Source organism: Sciurus vulgaris (genome assembly GCF_902686455.1).
Source record: "Sciurus vulgaris genome assembly, chromosome: 2".
In the NCBI taxonomy this organism is placed as follows: Eukaryota; Metazoa; Chordata; class Mammalia; order Rodentia; family Sciuridae; genus Sciurus; species Sciurus vulgaris.
In genome coordinates, this window is record NC_136462.1 from 168,924,556 (window position 1) to 168,940,262 (window position 15,707).

Genomic DNA, 15,707 nt, shown 5'->3' on the forward strand with positions numbered 1-15,707 from the left:
TATGAGACTTGCAAGGAGGTTTGATTGCTTTTATACTGAAAAAGTGTTAATAATCTATTCTCTTGTTTCCCATTAATTATTGCTTAATTTCCTGTGTAGTGGGGTAGATTATTTTTCCTAACAATAAAACCTGATGGAAATGTTTACTGAGGTCTGTTATCCTAAGTGATGTGCATATATTTTTTTGTTTTCTGTGCAGAGATGTATTATTATCCATCTCTAGGCAAAACATTTTAATGGAAGATTTCAGCTCAGTTTTGTTAACTACAGCATGGGTTTCATGGTAGCATACTTATGAGTTAAGCTATAATTCCATCTGCCTTTTCTGAAAATGGTCAAGTGTTTTCTTTTGCTTTAGAGTTGGGCAGTGAAGTTGGTACTTTGGATCCCTGGTTCGAGGAGAAAGTGAAGTTGAAATATGTCAAGATCCCATCGAGTACACTGGGAACATGCCTTACACTGTTCTTACTAATTAGATCTAGGTAAGTAGTAAAAGGCAGAGTACAGATGGGATAAGCAACTGCTTAGAAATGTAACCATCAGAAACAAGCTCTGTATCTTGACCTCATAATGGAGTAAAATATCAATGTGAATTTTGATTAGTTCAGTCTCAGAAATGCAATCAATCATAACTAAGAGTGTTTGCATCTCTTTTAATCTTGCTCCAAATCGAATTGTCTCAGTCTTTGGATCCAGAAATTCTTTTTTGTGGGGACTTGCCTGTGCATTGTGGGATTTTAGCAGCATCCCCAGCCTCTATACAGTAGATGCCAGTAGCCCATCTTCTTTACAAACTTAGCAATCTAAATTGTCTCTGGACATCATCCAGTGTCCCATTGAGAGCAAAAGGTCAACTCACTAATAAACACTGCTCAAAATCACTGTCTTTGTGTGGTTTCTGAGTTTACATTTTGGTACCTTGGGGAGCGCTGCAGAAAATGATGCAGAAACCAAGTTAAGTAGACTCCAGGTTTTCCAATTCTACTTTGAAAAGAGAAGCTCTAACTTTATCATTTGTTTATATTTAGTAAATTGATTTTTATTGTAAAATTGGTCCAAAATGATTCTAATCCTCCTACATCCAAAGCCACATCAGTACTAAGATTCGGACACTAGTAACTGCAAGTCACTTTTCAAGAAAGAGTATCTAAAAACACATGCAAAACCCTGTTATTTTCTAGTGACACTGATTATCCATCTTATGAGAAAACTTATCCCCCATATATAGTCATAACATAGTTTATGACTATAACATCATTTTTAGTCAGTATTTTTAGCAAGAAATGTAGCAACTTCTTAAGAATTTGAGTTGCAGTTAGCATTTTTAGAAGGGACCCACTGGACAAAATGGATTGATAAATACAATGTAGAGAGTTAGCCGAGCCCACTACACTATTACCTACAATTCATTACTAGAGAAATCTTCAAAACATAATCTTTTGTCCTGACTCAAAAGAATTAATGTTTGAGTTTCTCCAGCGAAATTCAATATTGTTTTAGCCACAATATCTCTTTCCCAAGTGAAATTGTATATGTAAAATAGATAAATTGATGGGCTTTACAAAGTGAAGAAGAAAGTCACTAGCCCAGAGACTCAACCAGGCACTTAACACTAAGCACCATGTTAAAAAGGTAAGTTTCCAAAGAAACATAGCAACTAATGATTGACATGAGCATTTTAATCTTCATCTGATGTCTATAAGCATTATAAGGTTTTATGTGTGCAATGGACCAGTTCGCTCTGCTACAGTTATTTACCCATACTTTTATACATCTATTTGATTTTCTACAAAATTTCACATATATATGTATGGGGAAGGATGAGAGTGTATTTTATCACAAAATTGAGTCATTGTCCCTGTGAATCAATCACCATTTACTGTACATATGTGAATAACTGAGTGGTTGCAAAATCAACTTTATTCTTTATAATCAAAATGACAAATTATTTGTGAGTGCCTGAATTTTTTTTTATCAAGGCTTAATTTATATAAAAAGAGAGATGCAGTTCTTAAACATTAAGTTCAATGCATTTCAACAGTTGGATATAGCTGTATAACAAGATACTGAACATTGTCGTCATTCCAGAAAATTCTGTCATGCTTCTCCCAGTCAATTTCTGTCTCCCAGAAGCAACCCTTCTAAATTCAATCACTGCTGATTAGTTTGGAATGCTCTACATCTTATATAAGTTGGAATTATGCAGTATACACTATTCTGGGTCTCTTTTTTCCTTTGTTGCAATGTACATAAAATGCAACTATATTGTTGCATGAATCAGTAGTGGGTTCCTTTTTTATAATTAAGTAGTATTGCAAGGCTCCATGCATCCTTTAAAGGTTTTCATTAGAAACTGATTTGTATGTATACAGGACCAATTTTAAGAATTCAAAATCCAGACCAAAATGAGCTTTTTAAGCAATTTATTTATTCAGATACAGCCTTGATATGATCAACCACTTTTGGAAATTAATTTAGCACTGAGAAAGGGCCTTTGCATTTTAATTTGTTTTTATTTTTAAAAGGACATTTTAAAATCAAGTTTTTAAAAATGCACAGGCAAAACCTATGCTTGTGGCTTAGTGGTAAACATTTTAGTACCTTACCATTGTTCTGATAACAGGCTCATTAGCTTTATTATCATTATTTGTTGTTTTTAGATATATATGACAGTAGAATATATTTTGGCATATTATACATACAAGGTGTGTAACTTACTCTATTTGGGATTTCATTCTTGTGATGGTACAGATGAGGAGTTTTATGGTCATGTATTCATATATGAATGTAGGAAAGTTATGTCCAATTTATTCTACTGTCTTTCCTGCTCCCCTTCCCCTCCTTCCCTTCAATGTTTATAGAAGCTCAATTCACAATAGCTAAGCATGGAACCAGTCTAGGTGCACTTCAACAGGTGAATGGAAAAAGAAAATGTGGTATAAATACACAATAAGAGCGGAGAGAAGAATACAAATTCATTGGATCATTAGCTTTTAAGGTAATTAGACTGTGTAAAAATAACATAAAATGAAAGAGCTAAATTCACAGCAGTTGGTCTTCAAAGCATTTCCCTTTTATGTGACAAGAATGATGTGGGCTTAATCTAGAGATGTTCATAGTGAGAAAAATCCTACCTCCTCCAACTTTGGGGTTGAAAATTATTTTTGTATGTCACTTAGAACCACTATTAATTTCTTAGGTGTAAAACATGATGAAACCACTTAAGTTTATAGGCGTGCAGGTTGGCTTCTTACAGACATGCAGTTTCCTCCTCTAACCTCTTCCTCCTCTTCCCCACCCTTAGCATAACTCCTGCCTGTCTTCCTGCATCATTGTGGTTGTCTTTGTCTTCCTGCATGTGTCCATTTGCATTTCTATTCTCTCACAGTTCTTTGGTTCTTAAAGCAATGTTACAGGTGCTACTCCCTTTTGAGTGTTTGTGTTAAAAGTTTGTTGTTGGTGGTGTTGTCCAGGGATTGAACCCAGGAGCACTTAACCACTGAGCCACATGCCTAGCCCTTTTTATATTTTATTTAGAGACAAGGTCTTTGCTAAGTTGCTTAGGGTCTCCCTAAGTTACTAAAGCTGACTTTGAACTTGCAATTCTTTACTTCAGCCTCTGGAGCAGTTGGGATTACAGGCATGTGCCACCATGTCTGCCTGGGTTGTCAGTTTTTGTGAGTATTTGTTTCTTCTTTATTCCCCTCACTGGAATGCTACACTGTAAGAAGTTAAGTGCAGTCACCATACCTGGTTCACTCCTCTCTCTCTATCTCTCTACTGTAAAATGGATGAATAAATAACCAAATGCCACATAGATCAATATAACTGGGTTCTCCGTAACTGGAGAGAAGTTTTATTTTTATTTTGCTCACAGCAGTACCAGAGTAGTTAAGATTAGTCTGATTTTTTTCTTGCTTTTCTACATATATGCTAATCTCACCCAAGCACATCTCAGTCACTTGCTTGTACCACCGTCATTACAATGAATTCTCTAAGTTCATCTGCACCCCAATTTTGTCAAGTTCATATATTTCTTTCATTTCTCAGCTTTAGAAAAAGCATTTGACATCATTTGTTATCCTCTCTCCTTTTTATTACATTGTTAAAATTTTTAATTGTGGTAAGATGCACAAAAGAAAATTTACCCTCAACTATTTAGAAAGAATGAATAACTTTTACTTTTAGTAACTTATCTGTTGTTCATATTTTCTTAAAAATTATGGTGAATAATTATTATTCCTTCCTTTTGTTTTCTTTCTTATCTGTTGAGTCCATCATTTCAGAATGATATTTGAGCAAATTGAGTATATAATGTAAATTAATTAATTTAGCTATATATTAATTTGACAATCTGAAAGCAAGTAATATAATTATTTATTTTGGGGTCAGAATCTTGGAATGGTAGAAGAGGCATAGACTTAGGTATTATCAAGTCCATTGTAATCATTTTACAAGGCTCAGACCCAAGGAAAAGATATGATTTGTCTCTGGTTGCCCAACTGGTGGGAATTAAAAATCAGATTTTCAGTTAAGTCTAAGATATTAATCATGAGTTTTTGAATGGTAAGAAACAGAAGATAATTCAAACAAACTTTTAATAATTGTTGGACATGCCACTGAGATGTTGGTAGATCTAGGCCGTGGCTTGATCTAGGAGTAGCAGTGATTTTTATTTCATTCAATTTTCTCTTTTTCTTAACCATTTTTAAACATACTATTGGTTGTGTTAAGTACATTCACATTTTGAGTACTCAATCTCCAAAATTTTTTCATCTTGGAAAACTGAAATTCTATACCCACTAAACAACTTTCATTTCCCGTAAGCTTACCCCTGGTGACCACACTTCTAATTTCTGTCTACAAAGATTTCACCAGGTACCTCATACAAAGTTTGTATCCCGTCCATTTTGAAATTCTTTTCCCTTTTGCTTCCATAACATCAGACTCTTCTCTCAATTTCCTTTATACCCTGTCTTTGCAGTTCCCCTCGCTTCTTGGCATTTCTTGGCATTTCTCTTCTGTTTCAGTTTCCCCAAGATAAAAATTCAAGTGTAGGTGATTTATTTTCAGAGTTGACCCCAGGAAACAATGTTAGGGGTGTGAGAAAGTGCATCAAGGAAGGAAAAAGCTGATAAAAGATGTCTAATCAGTAAAAGGTTTGTTATAAGCAATTGGAGCTCCATCCCACTGTGGGCTCTAAGAGACATGTAGCAGCAGCACAGAACTGTCCAAACTGAGCAGAAAAGAAGCTGCAGTCTCCATCTGTAGTATCTGCCTACCAACTGCCAATCTTCAGGGACTGAGGACTTTTCCTTGGGGCATTAATTCAATGGGATTTCCGGGTGCCCACCGCAGGGACCACCATGTTTCATGTTCCATTGAAAGAATAGCTTCAGATGGGTGGTGCAAATGTTGGCAGAAGAGACAGGAAGAGCATTGGAAATGTCTCCTAACATCCCCTTTTCTTTCTTGCTCTCCACATGGTCTCCATGGATATATTTCATCTATGCCTATGGCTTTCATTACTTGCTATATGCTAAAAATTTCCAGATCTTTGGCTCAGATTTTTCTCTTGTGAATCCTTATATTCCTCTGCTTACCAGACATCTGCTTTTGTGGAAGCTTATGGTATCTCAAAATCACCAAAGCTGTTCCTCTTCCTTTAGTTCTAACTCTGGTTAACAGTAGCCTCCTCTTCTGATTACTGCCTCTTTCTCCTACCTGGTTAATGAAACTGTGACTCCTTCCCTTGATCTTGATCTCCTGGGCCAGAAATCTAGCAGTCCTCTTGAAGTCTCCTTCACCATCACTTCTCGTGGTTAACCAGTTATTAAGACCTGCTAATTCTGATTCCTTAAAAGTTCTCTAATCCATCTCTGCCACTGCCACTGCTATTTTCTTAGTTTAAGTTTCCACCACCTCTCACCATGACCATTGCAACATTCTCCTGACTTGTCCTCCTCCTGCTTGCAATTTAAACTTCACCCAGTCCATGTCCCAAAGAGCAGGAAGACTGACCTTCTTGAGCTGTAAACCAACTCAGATCACTTCCCTTCTTTAAATTCTCTTTATAATGCCCGAGTGTTGTAGTCACTTTTAAACTCTGACCAATTACAGACAGGCAGCCTTTTCTTCTTTCCTAATTTCTAGAGAAAGTGGCAAATGATAGGAATTAACCATTGCTTAAATATTTGGGAGGTCATATTCATAAAAACAATTGGATATGGGGTTTTTGGAAGAGAAGATCATTGATGATCCCTTTAATTGCGTTAATTCTTACTGGTTCACTTAAGTTCTGTTTCCTTTAATTATGTTTACGGATTATATTTTTCTAAGGACTTATTCATTCCCTCCAGGTATTCAGATACACAGATGGAGTAATTCAGAATATTCTTTTTCTTTAAACTTTTTGTTGACTGTATAATCTTTCTCCTTTATGTATTTGGTTATTTGCGAATTCCTCTTTTTCCCCCAGTCTCACCAGAAATTTTTCTTATTAAGCATTTAAAAGAACTAGCTTCTGGTTTTACTTAATTATTGCTGCTTATTGTTATTTGGATTATTCACAATTTCATAGATTTCTGCCATTATCTTAATATTTCTTTGTCCTTGGTTTATTGGATTTACTCTCCTGTTATTTTTTCCATGTTCTTTATTTGATTGCTATAAGTCAGCACTTCATCACTATGACCAAAATTCCTGACAAGAACAACTTAGAGGAGGAAAATTTTCATCTGCTCACAAGTTTTAGAGGTTCAGTCAACGATGGGCCAACTTCATCACTCTGGGCCTCAGATGAGGCAGAATTTCATGGCAGAAGGGCATGACAGAGGAAAGCTACGCAGTTCATGGTGACCAAGAAGCAAAGAAAGAGGGATCTAGGCATCAAGGACAAAATATAAAACCCAAAGGCAGCCCCCAGTGACTCACCTCTTCCTGCCATACCCCACCTACCTATAGTTACCACCCATTTAGTCCATTCAAATTAGGATGACTGATTAGTTACAATTCTCATTACCTAATCATTTTACCTCTGAATTTTCCTGCATTGACAGAGGAGCTTTGTGGGGACACCTCATCTCCAAACCATAACAAATGCTAAGCTCACTTTTATTTTTGTGGCCACCTTTTTTCTTGATGTACATTTTAATACATACAATTTACCATACATATTATATACACTTAGTATGCATTTCCTTCTAGATACCACTTTTGTTTACCTCAGAATTCATTACCATTTATCTCTAAATATTTCTTAATTCATATATAGAGTGAAGAAGTGAGAATGAGTGATCAAACCTTCTAAATTCCTGAATACAATCAAAGAAGTAATCCCTCTTGAGGTAGATTCCGTGGGAATGAAGCACTGCAATCATAAGAAATACTGAAAACTAAAATACCAATTTCCTTTATTTAAGGAATTTTAGTCCGTTAAACAATGTTTGGTCTATTGTTAATCTTCATTCCTGGAAAATGAAAGAAAAACAACCACTGAATAAATAAAAGAGGACAAGTTGTTGATTCTAATTCATTTATAAAGTTTCATGAGAGTTTTTTTCACATTGGTTATTAAATAAAAGAACTCAAGTCTAATATCATTAGGCATTTATCTTGATTACAGTGACCTTATCTCATTTCATCTTATAAATGTCACATTGTTTTCTTACACTTAAAAAAAATTAAAATTAAAGTGCACACTGGCTGTCAAAGCAATTTGTTTTTATCAGTTTATGCTTTTCTTTTAAATTACTTACATAAAATTTGATCATGATATCAAAGATAATTTAGGAAAGTTTTTCTAATTTGTAATGCATGTCTTATTCTCAGAAACAGAACAGTAGATTAAAACATACACACACACAAATAAGCACACATTTGAATATATATATTACAAAGAAACACCATGCTTTAGTCATATGCCTTGTTTTACAAATAAATTTATCATTTTACCTATATCTAATAAATACAAATTAAGTAACTAGAAGTAGCATTTTGATTTATTATTTTGTTTTTATAACTTGCCATAGAATTGAATCTTTATCATGTTTTCAGTAATACGCCTTATAAGATGTACTCTATAAAATGGATGTTCCATGTGCATCATAGCATATTGTATTGATAAGTAATGTTCTACTAAAAATGTATTCTAAAATCATGTCTGACTTTACCAATTATGTCATTCATAAAACTTTTTTACTTGTTGATTTAAAATTCTGAGATTTTGATGTCAAAAAAATGTACTTAAGGTATGTGATACCTTGAGACATTTTATAAGAACGTTCTATTTGCAAGTTTATAGAAATTAGCAATATTTTGATTTTCCAAAACTTTTCAGAGTATAATTCTTATTGGAAAAATAATATACTTAGTTAATAGTATTTGATTATTTTTGGTAATATCTTTTTGTTACTCCTCTTAGAAATTGAGATATTAAATAATTTCAGTGTTGGGATAGAAACCTGTTTGCAAGATTGACAATTTCTAATCATGAACTTTTAAGAGAAATGAAGGAGGGCTTAATCAAACTCATAGCTATCATGATCATTAAAAGATTTTTATGATAGATGACAATGTGATTTTGACACATTTGGAAAGTTCAAATAATTGAATTCCATTATTATTAAAAATACTCCTTCCAATTCTATGTACTTGTGTATGAAAACAAGCTTTTACAGAAACTATACATTCTTTTAAAGACTAGAAGTAGAATTCATGATCAATTCATGACCTTTTAGAAGTAAAGAAATATTAATGACCTTTTATTATCCTCAAGTATGTGAGCTGGGAAAAAGTCTCATTTAGCTCACTAAGATGTATTTGCAATAAAGTTTTACAATTATGTATAATACTTATTAGTTACCAAAATTTATAAAAGGTTTATAGTGCTTTTATCAATTGTGAGTTACTAATAATTGCAATGTTATTTTGATACGTGTTTTAACATTTCAACCTTTATGATCTTTAATTCATTCTGCATATTTTTGGTGCTTCCAAGAATGTAGAATAATAAAAACTTTCATATGTAAAACAAATTAAGATAAAACTCCATATGGGAACAATAATAAAATTAGATTTTAGGCAGTAAAAGAAAGGATGTAAATTTTCTTTAGAGATTTGTTCTTTTAAATAGATAATTCTAAATTTCAAAATGCCATTTTATTTATGTTTCTTTGAATATATTTTGTATATGACATAACCATATTATTACATTATTGGATTAAATTTAAAATTTGTGAGGTGATCAATACTTTTTCAATATTGGGGTTCAGCAGCTAAAGGATGCCATTTACAGAGAAAGGCTCATATGTAGGCAGCATCAGGGCCACATGGCATCCCAGTCATACATGATAAGGATGCTCTGAAATTGGGGTGGCCACAGTAGAAGTTCAGGAAAGTAAATTAGAAACAAACAAAACAGCAACTACACACACACACACACACACACACACACACACACTCACACACACACACACACACAGAAACTTTGGTATACTAGCTACCAACACCTACAACACATCTCAATTTTCATGACTCTTGTGAAATTCTAAGTTCCTAAAAATCATGGCTTCTACTCTAAAGGAAAAAATCTTGCTTTTTCATAGAAATATCCTTTCATGGAATATCCTTTAATGGACCTGTTTGTGGTTTGTCTGATATTCTGAGGCAGTATGGTCCACAGAATATTCTGTGATGACAGAAATGTTTTGTATGTGAGCTATTTAATATGGTAGCCACTAGACATACGTGTCCATTGCGTGCTTGGAGTGTGGCTAGTGCAACTAAGTAACTGAACTTTTAAATTTTTCATTAATTTAACTTGAAATTTAAGTAACCACATTGTTATGTCACTACTATGTTGGACATAACATTTTTAGCATAATGTACCTTTGATTCACTATCATTCATTTGGGCTCAGACATCGTAATGTTAAATGTTAACTTCTAGAAAATTGATAAATTGCAAATGATTTCTGTTCTGCAGGGCAAGAAAACTGCTTTATTATCCTGTTTTGTATATGATCTATACAGGTTAACATTAGTACATTATCCAGTTTTGTATTTAATTATCAATCTTATTTTAACATTCTTTTACTGACAGTACATTTCAGACTTTTCAACTCTTCTTTGAATCAGCTTTACCATCCTGTTGTTTCTGGCATTAATGAATTTCTGCTATTAATTGACACATGTTCCATATATATTTATGAGAATGTAATGCTTTTGAAGTTTTTGAAAATTATACCCTGGTGTTTCTTCCCATCTGACTTCACTTTCTATTTATAGACTTCAACTAGTCCCCGCATTTTGCTCCTGGTTAAGATGCATAAGCAACCTCTAATTACTTAGCTCTATTTGGAACCAATTCTTGTTTGTATTTGCTAAAGGAAAGGCATGAATTTTAGAGTCAGATAAAGCAGTTTAAAATTCAGCTCTGCCACTTCTATTACTATATAACCTAGGAAATGTGATAATGGTGATTAGGAACTACCTAATAAAGTTGCTATGAGGAACAAATGTAATATCACAGATATATGCTCAGCCCAGGACCAAGCAATATTAATTGTTCAATGAAAACTTGCTTCTTTGAGTTGGAAGTTTCTAAGCCAGTCTCCTTTCTCCATATTTATTGGCCTTGCAGAACACCCCAACTCTGGAAGCTTTCTTCTGACTTTGCTGCATATCATTCACTAAAGCCCCTGTTATGAGCTAAATTATATTCCCCCAAAATTCATATGTTGAGCCTAAATCCCCAATACTTGAAAATGTGACTATATTTGGAGATAGGGCATTTGAAATGGTAAATTAAGTTAAAATGAGGATTAAATGAGCTTGGGCTCTAATCCAATATGACTGGTATCCTTAATAAGAGGATACAATTTGGACACAGACATAAGAGAGAGAAGACCATGTAAAGATACAAGTAAAACATAGCTACCTACAAGTCAAAGAAGAAATCAACCCTATTGACACCTTGATCTCAACCTCTAGTACTGTGAGAAAATAAATCTCTCTTAAGACATCCAATCTTTGGCACTTCATTATGGCAGGCCTAACTAAGGAAGGCATCTGTTTAAAGATTTAACATCTATAATCTTAGTTAAAATGCAGAGGTCCCTTAAGAAAATACTTGAATCTTTTATTAATAATTTGCATCAGTCTGAATAGAGATTAACTGAAGTGAAAAGTCAAGGAAACTGGATAGGGTGTCTCCTATCCATGTGTCTACTATTTGGTAAGGAAAAATCAAAGACAAAAGAAACTACCCACAATTTTGTAGCTTTAAACAACAATATTTTACTATTTCTCGTGTGTTGGCAGAGTGTATAGATGGTTCAGATGGTTGGGGCTGAGATTCCTCATAAGAACTTGGTGGGTCAGCTTGAAAATCACTGCTCTGGGACAACTGTGACCTGGAAAATCCAGCTCTCTGTCTCATGGTCTCCCATGCTTTGGGAAGTTAGCTCAGGTGTGCTCCCCTAGTGGTGGCCAGAATCTAGAAATGAAGACCGCAAAGCCTCTGAGGGCCAAGGCTCACACTGGCAATTTACTTTTGCCTTATTCTGTTAAGCAGAGCCAACCCCAAGGCCAGTCCAGAGTCAATGGGAGGGGAAATCTCTAGAGAAATGGAAAAGTCACCTTACAAATGGAGTAGACTGAGGAAGAGACAGATCATTAGGACGATTTATTAAATTTATTTATTTTTATTAGAGCTTAATGGTTGCATATAGTAGTTGGGTTCATTCCAACAAACTCATACAGTTCATCGTCCCCTTGTTTCCTTCCTCTCTTCCCCCTCTCCCTTTCTCCTTCCTCTATTTGACTAGACATCCTTTCACTCATATTAGCACCATTTTTATAATATACTAAATCATAAGCATAGTATACCTTACATTATATTTTGATGTTTTGGGATTTTTGCACTTTATTTTTCATAGCAGTGCCTACTTATCTCTATATAGCCTCAGAATAATAGTGTGCTTCAAAAGATGGATACGAAATGTGGAAAATTAACAATTATGTGGGTTGAATATTCTTTCTCTTTAGTATCCACCTAATGCAAGTATTTACTTTAAGCATGACAGTTTTGGCAACGGATAAATATTGTGCTGTTTTCTTAGAGGAAATGAGGCTCTGATACTTTGAGGGGAGAAAGATAGTTAAGGTTTTTGGTGAAAAGAGGGTAGAATAAACCATTTCTCAATGGCCATCCCATTGGAAAAACTTACACTTGAAATGAGGAATAAAATGAACATACTGGTTAAACACCTGAATGTGAAGTACTTGATGTAATGTATAAAGCTGCTCCCCCATCCATCAGGTACAGCCATTTTGCCCGTCTCCCAACCACTTGTCAATCTGTGAACATCCTAGCTAGCTATTGGTTCATCAGTCAGCTTGCAAGTATCCTTCTCCGATATTGGTCCCCTGTTAGCCCTGCAGAATTCAACTGTTTTACTGCAGCTTCCCCGCCATCTTTTCCCTTTCTTCTGTCTGTCCTACACTTTTCTCTATCCTCCTGGCTTTCCACTCTCTCTAGCGTACGCCCTTTCTTTTCCTTTCTCTTTTCCTCTCGTTTTCTCTCTTACCCTACAGGGAGACACTATTTGCTTAATAAATTCCCTTATGTGATTTCCCGTGTCCAGCGTGGTTCTGTGGAAATTTCCTTACACTTGAGACCAAGTCCAAGAAGGAATATAGGAAATCAGAATGTCCTGGCAAGGTGTCAACCCTCTTCACTGAAGCAAATGGCATTTGACATTGGTAAAATTCCAGAGGTAGGTCTGCAAATTGTTTGTATTCAGGACTAGATAGTAACTGTCTTTGGCAAGTCACATATTATCTTCCACAATACTCAACTCTGCCTTTACAGCATGAATGTGTTAATACATAAATGGGACAGCTGTATTCCAGTGATACTTTATTTATAAAAATAGGTGATGAGCCAGATTTGGTCCATAGGCTGTAGTTTGTCAATTTATGCCTTCAAAGAAAATCTTTTTACTGTCATTGAGGAATAAGTCATTGAGAACACAAGAGACACCTGGAATGGAAGTCTCAAGTGGATGAGGATAATTATTCGGCAGAGAAAAAGAAGAGATCTCCAGAAAATGCAGAAATTGAGGTAAGAAGTACTTGAAGGGTTGTTTTGATTTATTAAAAGAAGCTATTTGAGTCTCCATGAAGCAAGAAGCAACAAATACAGAAGCCAAAACCTACAGAAAAGCCATCCTGTGTTTCATATATGTACTCCAAACTAAATAGATCTAAATAGCAGATTTTGATGCTGCAAACTATGTTCCCTGTAGGCTGTGGGCCAGGTCTGATTTTCATAAAGAGCCTCATGAGTTAATAACAGTACCTGATTGAACTTAAGCATTGGCCTTTTTCTTAAGGAGAATGTTTCTTTAAATGAAGAGAAGAAAACAAATGAAAGTGCAACAGTCTTGTAGAACTTTAAAGGTAAATAAAGACTGTCAATTATAAAGAGAAAGTTAAAGCAACAAGACTTTTTTTGTGGGGAGGGGTGGGAATGAGCAGCAAGATAGAAAATAAAAATCTCCTTAAAGAATGGACTGCATAAAGGTTCCAAACAGTCTTTTCAAAGAGGAATAAAAGAATACATGAAGTGCTAATAGAAAATGTTTGTCATTGTTGTTGTTTTGGGAAAACTGGGAAATATAGAATATATATAAAACACACAAAAAAGTCAACAAGTGAAACCAAACCAAACAACCAGAACAAGGTGTTGAAAGAGATCTATGGAAATGGGACAAATATTTTCAAGGAAACTTCTGAAACTTCAGAAGCGAACAAAAGCCTTGGCAAAGCTAAACTCGGTGAAAAGAAACTGCAGTCTAACCTCTGGATTGATTAACTTCTGGAAGTTTAAAGGGGGAAAAAAATTCAAGACTTAAGGAGAACATGGAGCACTTACTCTAGGAAATAGAGGCCTGGAGTGAGGTGAATACTTAGCTGGGAGAAGGAATCAAATTATAGTTTATTATAAAATTCAGAAAGACCTAGAGGAAACTTTCTGGTTTACAAAGCAAACAACTTTGAAGTTTTTGAATAATTACATTGGGTAGCTGAAATAACTGGCAAATCACCAGAGTGAAAAGATAAAATAAATCAGAGATGACAGATGATATATATCTCCTGGATATAATCTTCGTTAGCAATAGCTGGAAAAGATTGAGGCCATTTCCCATCCAAACTGAGTGATGAGGTGTCAACCAGCCATGAGCTGGAAGAACAAATAAAGAGCATAAGATTTGCTCACTGCGTTCAGTCAAACTGTGCTGGAAAATGAGTATAAAGCCTTGCAGAACAATGACGTGATACAAAAGAACATAAAGACAGGCCTCGCCAAAAGAAGCAGATTCAGGAAGAGAATGAATGGGAAAATATCAGAAGGGACAAAAGCTTAGAGGCAGAGGATTCAAGAAATGGAGGGAGAATTACAGAACATAGAAATCTTCAAATATAATGCATGATAAATCCATTTCTGCTTAAGGTCAAAGTCAATGCCATGATATAAAATAAGGAATGACTGAAAAACCAGGGATTCTAAAACTGAATCGAAGAGTATGGTGTCTTGAAACATTCCAAAAGTGAATTTTTTTTCAGTGGGCAAATAATCTCATGTCCAAGAAATCACCTAGAGGGCTTATGGATACAAGGATATCTGAGGCCCATCTCAAGTTTCTGCTTCAGAAGATCTAGAGTGGATTTGAAATTTCTCATCTAAAAAAATTCTCTGGGGATACCCAGGCTGCTAGTCTTTGAGAAACACTGCTTCAAATTCATCTTGGCTGTGTACTAGAATTGTCCAGTCCCCTCATAGGCCTATTTGATCAGAATCTACTTGACTAGGGTTCAGGCAGTGGTATTTGTTGAAGTATCTCCTTATTACAACACAGCCAGGGTTGTCAGTCACTGCAGTTACCAGATATGGTTCACTAAAACTGGCAGCATATTACCTGCCATCTCTACGATGACATATGTATCTTTGATATCTGTCTTTTCTCATAATAAAAGACATTTATCCAGAGAGGAGCAAAATCCAATACATGAACCTCCACCTAGTCTTAGGGAGTCCTCTGGTTTATCAGTGGAATAGCAACTGCTTTTGATTTGGGTTCTGGCAAAGCTTCCTTGAGAAAATCAAGGAACCACTTTGGTGATAAATCAAACTTTGATTCTAGTACCAGAATCCCCCCACCTCTCCATCTATCCACCCTATCCTTCCCCAGGTATGTGATTATCTCACTAGTAGTAAGATGCCCACCACTCTCTGGTCCATTTAAACTGCTATCTGAAACCTGGGAACTCATCAGTTCACCCTTCCTTCCACCTCTTGTCCCCGCTGCCACACCCCCAGTACTGGGTATTGAACCCAGAGGTGCTCTACCACTTAGCAACATCCCATCCCTTTTTATTTATTATTTTGAGACAGGGTATCACTAAAGTTGCCCAGGCTCAACTTGAAATTGTGATCCTCCTGCCTCAGCCTCCCTAAAAGCTGGGTCTACAAGCATGTACCACTATGTCCAGCCCACCCCTAGTTTTTGCTGTGCATTCCTTCCAAACCTAAGTGATGTACCTTACTTTTCACCAGGAATAAAGAACTTATCTTCTGACTATTGGGAGGATGAGACTCAGGCATCCATGTTTTAGCTATTCAGACTCTCCAGGTTCAAGAAG

General features: G+C 35.3%; 1 protein-coding gene across 1 annotated transcript in view; it reads left to right on the forward strand.

The window, feature by feature from the left end:
• The first annotated feature begins 363 nt into the window (after positions 1-363).
• The window catches only part of PAK5 (p21 (RAC1) activated kinase 5), a 386,653-nt gene continuing 371,309 nt past the window's right edge, over positions 364-15,707 (forward strand). The window contains exons 1-2 of the mRNA XM_079126870.1: positions 364-482; positions 3,617-3,677. The gene's annotated coding sequence lies outside the window, so the exon portion shown is untranslated. The remainder of the gene's footprint in view (positions 483-3,616; positions 3,678-15,707) is intronic.